This window comes from Zonotrichia albicollis, chromosome 3, assembly GCF_047830755.1.
Source record: "Zonotrichia albicollis isolate bZonAlb1 chromosome 3, bZonAlb1.hap1, whole genome shotgun sequence".
Lineage (NCBI taxonomy): Eukaryota > Metazoa > Chordata > Aves > Passeriformes > Passerellidae > Zonotrichia > Zonotrichia albicollis.
The window spans coordinates 112,084,694-112,097,596 of NC_133821.1; the positions used below are offsets into that span (position 1 = coordinate 112,084,694).

At 45.3% G+C, this 12,903-nt stretch overlaps 1 protein-coding gene across 5 annotated transcripts in view; it reads right to left on the minus strand.

Moving 5' to 3' along the window:
- Positions 1–7,684, minus strand: part of BACH2 (BTB domain and CNC homolog 2) — a 187,882-nt gene extending 180,198 nt beyond the window's left edge. For 3 of the 5 annotated variants that reach the window (XM_074538521.1, XM_074538518.1, XM_074538520.1), the window contains exon 1: positions 6,907–7,047. The gene's annotated coding sequence lies outside the window, so the exon portion shown is untranslated. Of the gene's footprint in view, positions 1–6,906; positions 7,048–7,152 lie in introns of those variants that run through there. The other 2 variants (XM_074538519.1, XM_074538523.1) reach the window with 2 other exon arrangements.
- Positions 7,685–12,903: the final 5,219 nt, after the last annotated feature.

Consider the following 12,903-nt stretch of genomic DNA (forward strand, 5'->3'; position numbering starts at 1 on the left):
GGGTTAAGTCTAGATTTTCTGAGTGGATTTTGTTAAAAACACACTCTGCTTTTAAAATAGAATAAGAAGAAACAAAGAACCATCATATCCTTATAAGGATTAACTTACTAGTATAAATATTGCAACAACAGAGAAAGTAAACATGGAGGCTTCATAAATGTGGGAATTTTCACTCCAACAGGGAAGGAAATACTAGCACTGCCTCATGTACAGCCTTTAAACCTTGTAACAACACAGGCAACTTGAAAACAGATAGCAACACTAAATATTAATGCAGCAGATCAGGAGCCACTGATTGGACTACAATTCAAAGTACAACACCTTGAAAAAAATAATTAAAATTTTATATACTGTAACATCATGAAGGGCATGCTCTGCTTACATGAAAACAAAATAACCTCGCAACCTACAAGTAACACTTTCAAACAAAAAGCAGAATGTGCTAGAGGTTACTCCACTGCATTGAACAAAGCACAGAATCTTTACAAAAAGGTAAACAGCTAAAAGTATTTGAAAACTACTACTTTTTAAGAGAGAGAGAAAAATAAAATCATTTAACAGATCACTTTCTGATTTGCACTTTTCTCAGTATCACTTTCAGTACTGGAAGATGCGCGCTTCCTTCCAGGTAGTGACAGACACATCCTACAGTTGTCATTTATGTTTCAACTCCTCTTTTCTGTTTATCTTCCTCTCCACATCCTCTGACCCCCAACCAAAACAGCAACACAGGTCACTCGTCAGCCTTACTGTGCCTCTCCTCGCCAGACTGGAGAAGAGGTAGAGAACAGCAGCTCAGCAAAATGAGGTAGTGTGCCAAGCCTTCCCCCAGTCGACACAAATACTTTCTATTTTCCAGATCTCTGACATCAAGGCTAAGCATCGGCAATACTCTACAGTCAAATGTAAATCATTAAAAGAAGACAGGAGAGGGGAAGACTTCTGCACTGCAATCAGTGGTATAAGTAGGTTTTCTTTGGAGGGCACAAGATCTTTCACTGCTGCATAGCAAATCATTAAATCTCCCAAAAGTTAAAAAAAAAAATCCCAAAGTAATATTTTCCAACCTTTCACTAAGAGTAGGGGCGAAAACCACACGTTTTAAAGGTCTTCCACAGTTTTATTATTAGAAGTAGAAACCCTACTGATACTGATGAGTCATTTGTATTGGCAGAAACCAAGAACACCCATTTTCTTCATGTGTTATAAAGCTCTCAGTGTGGTTTTCTATTAATTACTGGTCAAAGTAGTTGACTAAAAACAAAACAAGTGATATGAACTCACCTTGTTTTTAAACCCTGCTCTATAGCAGCTGATTTTCTTTATCACACTTTCAAAGACCGCTTATTTTTCACCCCATTCCACAAGAAGAAGAAGAAAAATACACAAAAGACAACCACAAATCTAAACTCCCTCACAGTAAATCCAGAACTGCAGATGGCTAATTCACTCCACTTCTGCAAAGGCTTTTGTGATCAGCTAAAAAAGAAAGAAGAAAGGAGGGAAGAAAAACACCCAAAAACCACAACAAGAAGATCAGTTAAAAATCATCAGTCAGCAGCAGCTATCATTTTAGAATCCTTATGAGTAATCAGAATAGTCTGTAAATAAAGAAGCAGTTGTACAAGAGCGTGAGCAGATGAAGGAATCCTTTCATGCCAGCAGCCAGTGAAATTGCCACACATGAGGTAAAAATAAGACTAAGAAACAGCAAAATTTTGAAAATTAAAGACAGCTAAAACCAGGTTTTTTAAAGTTTAATCATAATTCCTTGCTGGCTTTAAAGAAGATTTATGCCATAAAAAGGGGTGGAGGGCAGGAGACTCCACAGCACAGCTTGCATTTGGAAAGGAAAAACACAATTCATAGGCTAGACTTGCCATACCCAAATTTGAAACTATGCTCAGGGGGAGTTTTGGGTAACACCCCAGTCACAAAAAAAATACAAAAAAACCCAAACAAACCCAAACCCTATGTAAACCAAAAAAACCCAACACCAACAAAAACACCTAAACCCCAGAGGCTGAGCTTGCAGATCAGCAGCATCAGAATGCACTTGGGGCGCAACCTCTGCAGCGGCGCAATGAACTTCCACTCTACCCCTGGCACCTAGAGGAATGGCAGCCTGGCACAGTGACAGTGTGTTTTGATGTTGCTGGGGAAGAAAACCACAGCAAAGCAGTGACCGGAGAACCGAAAATAACCTTTGAACAGCGGCTCGGCACTGCCGGTCTGTGTGCCCGCGCCTCCCATTGTGGATAGTTTATAGCCAGGGCAGCTCCAAGCTGCACCAGACACGTGAGTCAGCAAGAGCGGCTCGTAGCAAACTGCTGACATGTTCGATTGCACCCGCACACACACCGAACACACCTACCCGCCAAATAAAAAACAGCCTGCATGCTAATCGGGCTGAAGGAACACCTCCACACCTACAGTTCCTGTTTTCCTAGTTCAGGTTAAAATTTTAAAGCGGTCACTCAAGAGAGAAGGCAAAAAAAAAAAAAAAGGAAAAAAAAGTACTCAGTGAATGTCAGCTATAATAAGTAGCTGTGATTAAGTCTCAGGGGTCATTTTGTTTATTTAAGCTGCTTTTCCTCTTTTCAAAAAACAAAATTGCTGCTCCACAGCCCAGAAGCCCCGTGTGGTGACAGGCAGCAAACAGTTCCTGTTTTTCTTAGTGGGGAGACTCCTTTTGAACCTGTGCACCAAACCCCATCTACCCATCACAGCCCAGCTGATTTGGTTTCAATATTCAGGAGGAGAAAAGAAAAAAAAAAAAAGCTTCAAGCTTCTGTTTCAGCTTATACTAGGGATAAACTGGAAATTCCCTTGCTTTTTGTTCCTAATAGCTTTTCAAACATCTTGTTCAGCTGAGATAGCAGAGACAGTTGTATGCAAATGATAGGTCTCAGGAATAAATCTGGGAGGATCTGACCATTTCAGGTCACCCTTTCAAAGTAAAAAGAAGGAAAAGGCATAGCTCAGGTCCCCGTGTCTCTTGTCCCTGCAAACACCACCTGCACCACCACCTCCTCCTCCGTCTCCTTTAAAGCACTGAACCCGAAATGTCCCGGCTGGCTCTGGGGGCAGGTTTGAACCAGCAGGTGTAAACAGCAAAGGGGGAGCAGACACAGAAGTCAGAGAGGGCTCAGGGGGTACACACAGGAGCTGCAGTTCAGCCCCCACTGTATCAGGAGCTTTCACAGACAGTGTTTTCAAGCTCAACAGGGACACATCTATTGATCTGCTGAGATGCCAGTGCAGCACAGGTGGTGTTCTTCAGATTGTTGCTGCGGCTCCTTCTGCATGAAGATCAATACCATCGAGCAGAGGAGTCTTCTGAGCCCAATTTTTGACAGATCAAAGTTCTGCCACACATGTAAACTTTTAGCGTAAGGGCTTTCCCCAACTTATTCCCTCGTTCCTTTTCTTTTGCCTGTTCTGAACATGTGCTTGCTCTTTGATCATTAGTTCTAGTAACTCACAAGATGCAAGTCCATCATTGGTCATAGAGGCAGCATTTATACACATTCCTCTGCTTGCCTGCTTTAAAATTGTAATTCATAGTCTAAGAGTGGCATAGTATGCAGTGCTCTTTTCAATCCACTACAAAGATGTTTCTGCCTATCTAAAAAGCAAGATGAGCACATTGCAACTCAGCTGGCTATATTCATACATTCTACATCTTCTTGATGCAAGCTTCAAATAAATGTGGAATACTCACACAGCTGCCAAGGTTAGTATCTTTTGGCTGAATTTAAAGGCATGATGACCATTTTTTGTAACAACCTGAATGAGTACTTTGAGCACTATTCCGGAAATCCTGCAGGAGTTACTGGGAGTAGAACTCCACTGCCCATTCATCTACGACAACAAAATCATTTGGGCACCTGCTCAAATATCAGCAAAGAACTGCAGTATCACAACAACACTTTTTACACATTCTCTTAAAGCATTCTGTAGTCTGCAGGAATACTGAAAGCAGTAGGAGTAACTCAGAGAAAGCATGAAGTTTAAACCTGAATTTTCTTCAGCACATCAATGAAATAATGAGTGTATTTTCCCTAACAGCTCAACTCAGAAAACCCTTATATACAAGCATCACACCCAAAATTAACTGAGCTGGAAATTCAGACCCAGAGGTGAAAGAAGCATGCATGCTTTCAAATTTAAGCCAGACCTACTCAACACTGCAGGTACATTCTTAGAGTAAACTAAGAAACCATTCACAAAGTATTCCTTTGAGTAAAACGGCATACACATTTTGATTTGAATATATAAACCATGTTCATAGCACCTAGATTAAAACCACAAGAGACACTGTTCATGTCACACAATAAATACTATTCAATTTTACCAAGTTTATTACATAAAAATGTCATTACTACTGAAAAGATTATTTTGCATATGTTAATGTTACACATCTCATTTTTCAGCTTAGTGCCATAAACCTCTCTTTGCTATGGTCTGAGAAGTCTCTTTATCTGTGCATATGTGACACCCTACCCAAAAAAGAATGTCACAGATGTCACAGGCACACAATGAAAAAAATCTATTTCTATTCTTAAAAAAAAAAAACACTGATTTTTTTTTTACACTAACCCTTTAGAGAAAACCTAAAAGAAAATAACTGGCAATCACACTGCAGCCTCATTAAGAAAAAAATGGCACATCAGACTGAAAAATCAAGCAAGAAAAGTTTTAAAATAAGCAAAGGGGAGCAACTTCTGTCACATATTCCACACTACACATCATCTACACAGGGTTTTATTTTCAGCTCTCTTTGTCTTTTACTGTGCACTTGCAGAAAGAGATATGTAAGATTGCTATCTATTATGGAGACTTTACTATTTCAATGAGTATCTGAAGACTTCTCCGATGTCAAAGATTTACCAAAATCTCCTCATAAACTCAGGTTTTATGACTAACTTCCCTTCCTGCCCAACACAAAAGAGGAAACAGCCAATGTTTTCTTGCTGTAAAATGAACGACTGAAAGCCAAGAGGAAAAGAGAGGAAGGCATCCCACCTACATCACCAGAGCAATCTTCCAGCATGCACATTACCACCAACAGATGCTCCAGATGTGCCTCTGGGTCAGAAAAAGACTAGGAGTACCTGTCCTAGAACTGTTTCCCAGAGTGAGATACCTGAGCATAAACCATTGCTGTTGATTAACAGATCTGTCAGCATGTGCATTAGTCATCTATTCACTGCCTGCATCTTCCCCATCTACCCTCCACAATGGTAAAAGTTTAAAAAAATTTTAGCTGTTCAACCTCAAGTCTCACAGCCCAGCACTGCACACTCTGCTCCTCTGGAACATTTATCAAAAGATCCCTAAATATCTTGAGAACCAGCCTGTCTCCAGAATCACTGGGGACCTTTCCTGCCCGCTTGGCAGCTGTGTGCTGGCGTACATCTGTTTGAGTGGCTCGCCCGGCGATACAGAGGAAACTAACAAGACAACTAGACCTATGATCCTGATTTTTCAGTTCTCTACTTTTCCAATTAGTCACGGCTTCCTTCCATTCCTTGTAGAGCACCTTCAGAGCAGCCTTTGAAGCTGAAGGGTCAAATGTGAAAAGCAATGCTGAAAACTCAGGTTCGGTACACGGCAGGGAAGTACAACGCCGATCCATTTTGCTGCACAGCTGCCCAGATCCCAGTGACAGGGGCAGGCGGGTGGACACAAAGGCAACAAGGCTTTTAAAAGAGCAAGCCCGCATGTGAGGTGGAATTTTATTTCTATTTGTCAGAGGTAGAGCTCCTAGAACACTGGTTTAAAGCTGTTGTCTATAGGGCGGTTGCAACAAAAACCTAAGACACCACCTTATCGTTTTACTCTACCCATCTCATCTCAGCAGTTATCTCAAATTTCACTATTTACATACTTGAAAAAGTCAATTTACCCAAGCATCACCACCCTCCCCAAACTGCAGAGCATTCCACCAGCTACAGCAGAATCTCAGACAATTCCCAGCTCAAAAAAAAAAAAAAAAAACAAAAAAAAGCAACAAAAACCCAACTTGTTTTCAGCTCGAGGCTCAGAAGAAAAAAATTAAAATATGCACAAGTTTAGCGACAGTTCCAAAGTCTCTGAAAACGGGCTTTCATCACGAAAACACTGACACGGCTTCAACAAGAGCAAACAGGAACGCTGTAATTTCCCAATCTTTCCAACATCTTAAGGAGTATATCTAATCAGATGTCGTCTCTGCCTCACGTTTATCAGTAAAGACCGAAACCCGGGGTTTACTCCGGAGCTTCAACAACAAGGGCACAATGATCTCACGGCAACTGAAGCGATTTCAGCAAGACACTCGCTGCATGACCAAAATAGCCCGCTCCACAAAAGGAGAGGCACGGTTTCACACTTAGCCTCTTTCATGACAGCCAGCGGCTCCGCGGCGCGCTGCCGCCGTGCCCGCACGCCGCGCCTCAGCGATCCCGGCACTCCTGTTACCGGAGTTCGCCCCGCTCCGAACCCGCGGCACCGGGGGGCGCGCTGCCCCGGGAGGCTGCAGGTGCCCGCGGCGGCGGAGGGGCTGCCCGGGCACCCCCGGGGCTCCGCGGGAGCGCGGAGGGGAGAGGCAGAGCGCGCACGGACGGACGGACGGACACACGCGCGGCCGCCGCGCACTCCCCGTTACGCAACGCGCGTATTTCCCACTTTAAGGAATAAGCGCCGAGCGCGCCTGCACAGCCCGCGGAGCTCCGGGGGCGGGCATGCAGCCCCCCGCCTGACCCCGCGCAACAGCTGCTGCGCCTGGGAGGAGGAGGAGGAGGATGAGGAGGAGAAGCCACGCTGCCCCCCGCACGGCCGGCCTCCCCCCAAAGTTCGCCCCCCTGCCGCCCGCTCCCCTTCCCCGGCGGGGCTGCCGAGCCGCGGAACAGGCGCACTCACCTCGCCTCCGCGCAACTTTCGGGGGTCGCCCCTGTCGCTGCAGCCTGGGCGGGAGCGGGGGGAGGCAGCGGGGCGGGGTGCAGCGGGCCCGGGGCTGGGGGGGCTGTTACGGCTGAGGAGGTTTGGGGAAGGGGGAGGTTGCTCTTGTTGTTGCTGCTGCTGTTGTTTCGGAAATTCTTATTAGTATTTCTCTGCGGTCAGAAACCTGCACCCTCCCCCCCCCAAATGAAAAAAAAAAAACCCGACCCAGACGATCATCACATGGCGATTGCTTTGAACCAGCTGTTTCCAGAGCCAAAGTCTTGCGGAGAAAAATAAAGGGGGAAGGGAGGGAAGGAGGGGAGGGCTGGCAGGGGGGCCGGAGGAGGAGAGAAAGCCGCAGCGGAGGGAGGGCGGGTGGAGAGAGGGCGGGCGGGGGGGGAGGGGAGAGGGAGCAGCACCGCGGCGGCTGTGTCGCTGCCGGAGCGGCACCCGGGGCCGGCGGCGGTGGCAGCCCGGCCGGTGGAGGCGGAGGAGAGAAGGCGGCGCTGCTGTGCTGCTGCTGCCGCGGCCGCTGCTGCTGCCCGGCTCTGCCGCCCGCCGCCGCCTCCCGCGCCCCGGCCCAGCGCCGCCCCCGCCCCTCAATCGCTACATTGTTGACATTCGCAGGCTGACGTCACCCTCCCCGCCCCGCCGCGCGCTCCATTCACAACAACGCTACGCCAGCGGCGCAGTGCCCGCCGCCGCGCCTACGCCCGCCGCGGCCCCTCCGTGCGGGGAGCGGCGTACGGCCGCTCCGAGAATAGCCGCGGCGCTCCGCCCGCCCCGCCCCTCCGCGAGCAGCCAGCGCATGCGCGGCACGGGCTCGCTCCCTCCCGCGGCCGTGTGTATATGTGTGTGTGTGTGTGTGTGTGTGTGTGTGTGTGCGCGCGAGAAGGGGGTGCGTGCGTGCGTGCGCGCGTGCTGCCAGACCCCGCGCCGGGGCTCGCGCCGGCGGCCGCGGGGGGCTCTGGGAGCCGTAGTCCGCCGCGAGGGGCCGCCATGGTGACGGGGGCGGCCTGAGGGGGCCCCGCTACGGCGGCTGTGGCGGTGGGGAGGCACTGGGCAGGGTGCGACGGGCAGGGCAAAGAACACCCACCCCGGTCAGCCCTGGCTGCCAGCGGGGCCGCCTCGGTGTCGATGCCTGCGTTATTTTGCCCGCTCCGCCCCCGCCGGAGAAACCTCATCCTACTTATAGTGGCGACCGCAAGCGCCGAGCAGTCATGAGTCAGCCGTGCCCAGCATCGCGCGGGGAGGTGAGCGCTCCGGGACTGAAAACAAAAACACAACCCCGACAAGTGCTCCCGACGCGGGAGCGCTGATTGTTCTTCTGTTCTTCGCCTCCCCTCGGGGGTGTGTGTGTATGTGTGTGTCTGTCTGTCTGTCTGCGTGTGTGTGAAGCGCCCGAATCCGAGCCCCTTCCCCACCCCGAGGCTTGGCGCCATGGTTCCTTTTGCCAAGTGGAGAGCTGTGATTCCTGCAAATTATCCCGGTGCCGGCAGCCAGTGCTTCTGAGCGAGACCCCAAATGTCAATGGACATGAAATGCACTTGGGAGAACCGGTAAATGAATAAGCCGCATTCTGCAAGCCCGGGTTATTCAGCCGGGCTCGGACGGAAAAACATAAAGATGAAAGACAGCTGATAAAAAGGAAAGTTGGGGAATAAATGATTCACAATAGGGGCCGTGAGTGAGATTATCTCTGGAGACATCTCTAATTAAAGGGCGTTGGATAACTAGAGGGTTACATTTTCCTGGGTCAGTGATCTTGAAAAAGAAATTGCAGTTGCAGTAAATGTCAATAAAGAATGATGGTGACCTACTACTAACAAAAGCACGTTCAGTAATTAACATGTGCATGTTTGTTGTTTTTTCTGCGTTTGTCAGTTTTCGTTGTACATTTTCATCCTCTGTTTCCCCCTTTCACTACAGCCAGATGATAAACTGTGTTTTCTGTATCTTTTAGACAGGAGCCATTCCTGTGAAGTTTTCTCAGTGATGTCTTCTGAAATTGCATCAGCTACCTGCATTCTCAAAGTCTGCTCAACTCCAGAAAACTATGTTGTCAACCTAGATTCAACTCTTTGTGTGTCAGGGCAAGCATATAATCACTTTTCGAAAGTGTGATTCTCCCAGTTTGCATTTTGCACTATTGTCCACTTGTGTAAAGTGGAAAGCCTTCAGTTCCTCACAGCATTTTTACCCCTACTCTTCCCAGCTACATGTAGCTGCAGAATAGCACCCCACTGGAGATGTTGACTCATAAACTTCACTTTCCCTTTCCAAGTCGTGTTCATATGAAGCCTTGCTCACCAGTGCCATTTAGGTTCTGCAGACGTATATGGTGTAAAGCACACAAAAAGTCCCACAGGGTGCAAGACTCATCGTGTTTATACACCAGCAGGGCTGAGTCTTCGTGTTGCCTTGTTTTTCCCTGAGACACAAAAATAATTTTGTATTGGCATGAGAGATAAAAATACTATAATGAGAAGGACAGAGAGATAAAAATAAGCCATGCAGCATTTGTAATGCTTTAGTTAGCGTGCTACTTGTCCTTGCATTCAGAGTGCACCTATTCTGTTATTTACAGCACACTACAGGAGATACAGCTCCAGGGAGTCAAAGCCATCCAAACTGGAAACAAAGCACGCCGTGTGTACTGGCTGATGCTTTAGAATGAATGCTACCATTTGGCTAAAAGGAGGAGTAATGTGAGAATGTCCCTTCTGGGTTTTATTATTCAATCTATGCTGTGATAAAATTTTGCAGTGGCTTCAGTGTGAATCAGGTCATGCTTTTGCAGGACAGAGATACCAGTACAGAGTGAAAGAAGGTAGAGCTAAGCAAGAGCTCTGCACAGAGGCTTTTTGAAAGCTCACCAAGGAGCTCTATGCAGCTTTTGGTACCTAAATGCTATTAATCATTTTGTGATCAACTCATAATTCAAAGCAGAGTTCACATTCCCTTAAGTCACTCAGATCATGATTTTGTTATGGCTGTTGTATTTCCATATAACAGTAGAAAACTGAGGAAAAGCTGACAGTAGTTTTCCAAATACAGAAGGAATATTATGTTAACCAAAAGGAATATTATACTAACCAAATGAAGCCTATAGTTTAAAAATGCTATTTTTTATCACATATTTTGCATTTTAATGCTTTGGCTTTCCAATTCATTCCCAAACTGCTTATATTCCAGCAACAAATCTGGTCTGATACTGTTTCCATTGCAATCAACTATCTTCATGCCTAAATTTTTGTATATGTAACTATTTCTGGACCACTTTTCTTGCAGTGCAGCCAAACATATATTCCAGACAAATATGAGTTATTTGAAGAGGTGCCATGTATGGTGTCTCAAAACAATACCCAGTTTGTCAAGCAAAAACAACAAAATAAGGTAAGAATGAAGGTGAAGAGGTACAATTTAGAAGGTGACCCAAGAATACTTTAAGAGATAACCTGCTATGAATGCTGCAACTCATCATCCAGAAAAGGCAGCATCCACACATTCAACAACATGTGTTGGCTCAGAGCTATGGGCAAATTTCCTGGTTGCATGTTACCTTTACTAACATATTAATTAGGTGGTTTCTCCACACTGCCATGACTTCATCTCTTTCAGAAGGACTGCCTGGTTGAGCTTATGGCACTTGACCTACTTTTCAGTGCTCCTTTTTGGATAGCACAAAACTTTCCAGAGTAGCTGAATTGTGAATGTATCTTTCAATCATATTTCATATGTAAATTTAAAAGATTTTAAAGTGAATCCAATATTGTAAAACATGTCCCAACATCCCTTTCTGAGATCTCATTTGCATATCAATCTTGTAACTTGAATAGTCTTAATAGTGCCACTTGTTGGAGAGCTCTGTGTATTGCAAGGTATTTCAGTCACGTATTTATAAAAACAAATGGCTTTTTCCTAGTGAGAGGCAATTCCTAATTTAAAGTGCTATGGAAAGACAAGTACTGCAGTCTTGGCTTCAACCACGCTGACTCAAAGACTATGAATGAGCAACACGTTAGTGGGTATTACGCAATTTGATCTTTACAATGGTAATGAAGGAGTGAAAAGGGAAAAATAAGGACAAATTTTGCAAGTTTTAATTCAGGAAGTTGTCATTTCCTTCCGAAGCACATTTTGCCCTGCAGCATTTGGGTTGAAAAATACCAGTTTTCCTGGGTAAGCCCTGGTCCTGTGCTGAGATCTAAGCCATTATTGGTAATTATGCACATATTGTCCTTGGTTATGCAGGTAGATTTAATGTCATTGCATAATTTTCTTCGCAGTGGTTAAGAAATTCACAGTTGATTATTGATTATACAAAAGGCACCACATGTCTTTTCACAAGCAGGTCCTAACACACCCCAGGTGCATTACATTTCCTGGAGCTCTGACAGTATTAAAGCACACCCTGAGTCAGTGGCAGTGACAGCTACGAAGGAGACATTGTCATGGTGTGCCATATCAAAGATCCACAGTGTAGCATCTCCGGAGCGTGGCTTGACAACACATCAAAAGCTCCACAAAGGAGCATTTGTCATGCACAGAGCTTCAGATCCCTGGCATGGCATTTTGAGGATCTGGTGAGATACAATATTGGAAATATATTGAAGTATCAGCGTTGTTGCTGGGACTAAAGTTACAGTGTCAGGAAGCAAGTCAGGAAAACACGGCAGGCACTGACCTTTAAAAAAGATTGATGCAGGTAACATAATAAAAAAGGAATATAAGGAACTCTTTGTATGTCAAGAAACAGAGGGCCAGAAATCACTAAGGTTTACACACTATTTCCAAAAAGTATTTTGTGGTCAGTAAGTGAATTCACTGTTTTTCATCTTTTTCAAAAAAAAAAAAAAAGAGATGTAAACCATTCACATCGCCTGCTTGCCGGGGTCACCCAACTTAGGTTTGACATAGTTTAATTTGGCAAAAGTAGTTGCAACACCTATGCTAGACAGGTAGTATGAATGAGCTAAAAATTATTCTTTCCAATGGTTTTGCAGGAGATGAGAATTTGTTAGCCCCAAAGCAAACACAGCCCTAGCAGCCTGCTGGTGCTTTGAAGTTCAGTTGTGTGAAAAGCAGCGCAAATACAGCCCCCAGCAAGTCCTGGAGATGGCTAGCCAGGTTAGGCTTTGTCCTTCCTCATTTTGTTTTAAGTCAGTGCCATCTTCTGAGAATTTCCTCAACTCTTTTACTGCATTTAGCTTTTTTTTTACTCAGTGTGCTCATTATTATTTACAAATTGTGAGTTACCTTCCAGAATTTGCATTTAGAATAGTATTTTAAAATATAACATATAACTTCTTTTTTAAAGAGTTCTGAAGGTCAAGTCTGTCAAATTCCATGATTTCACAGGTCAGGATGATCCCAGAGTCTGTTTCTAAAAGCAAGCGCATCTGAAATTACTCATTTAAATCTCGGTTCACATGTTCTCCTATCACTAAGAATCAGCACAGTCAAATGGTTTGAGGGCAGTTGTGGGCAAAACCTTGTTTTGCTCAGCTTGTAATCCATCTTTTCAACAACACTTGGCCTTTAGAGTTATTGTATTAAGAGTATAGAAATCTGGGAGAAATTAAGCCCCTTTGCTTTCCAGCTAGCCCTGAGATCAGAGGGGCTGGGTCGGGCTGAGCTTTATTTCTGTTTACAACTAATTTGACACTGTAAGTCCACTTGCGTTCATTAAGATCCCAGATGCACAAATAGTCTGGGTTACACTGTAGGTCTGGTCTCCTTCACAATCACAGATTCACAAATAGTGCAGTGTGCAATTCAGCACCATCAGTCTGGTCACGTTCAGCAGGAGCTTTCACAAACGCGGGTTTACAAATAGTGCTGTTTATTGGAGCAACATCTTATAGATTCTCTCTGGATTGCTGGTGATAAGTTCACTAGACCTGCAAAATACTAGCATGTAGCACTATGTACAAATGTTCCAGAGTATGCTCCTATGCAGTCAGAGGAATCTTA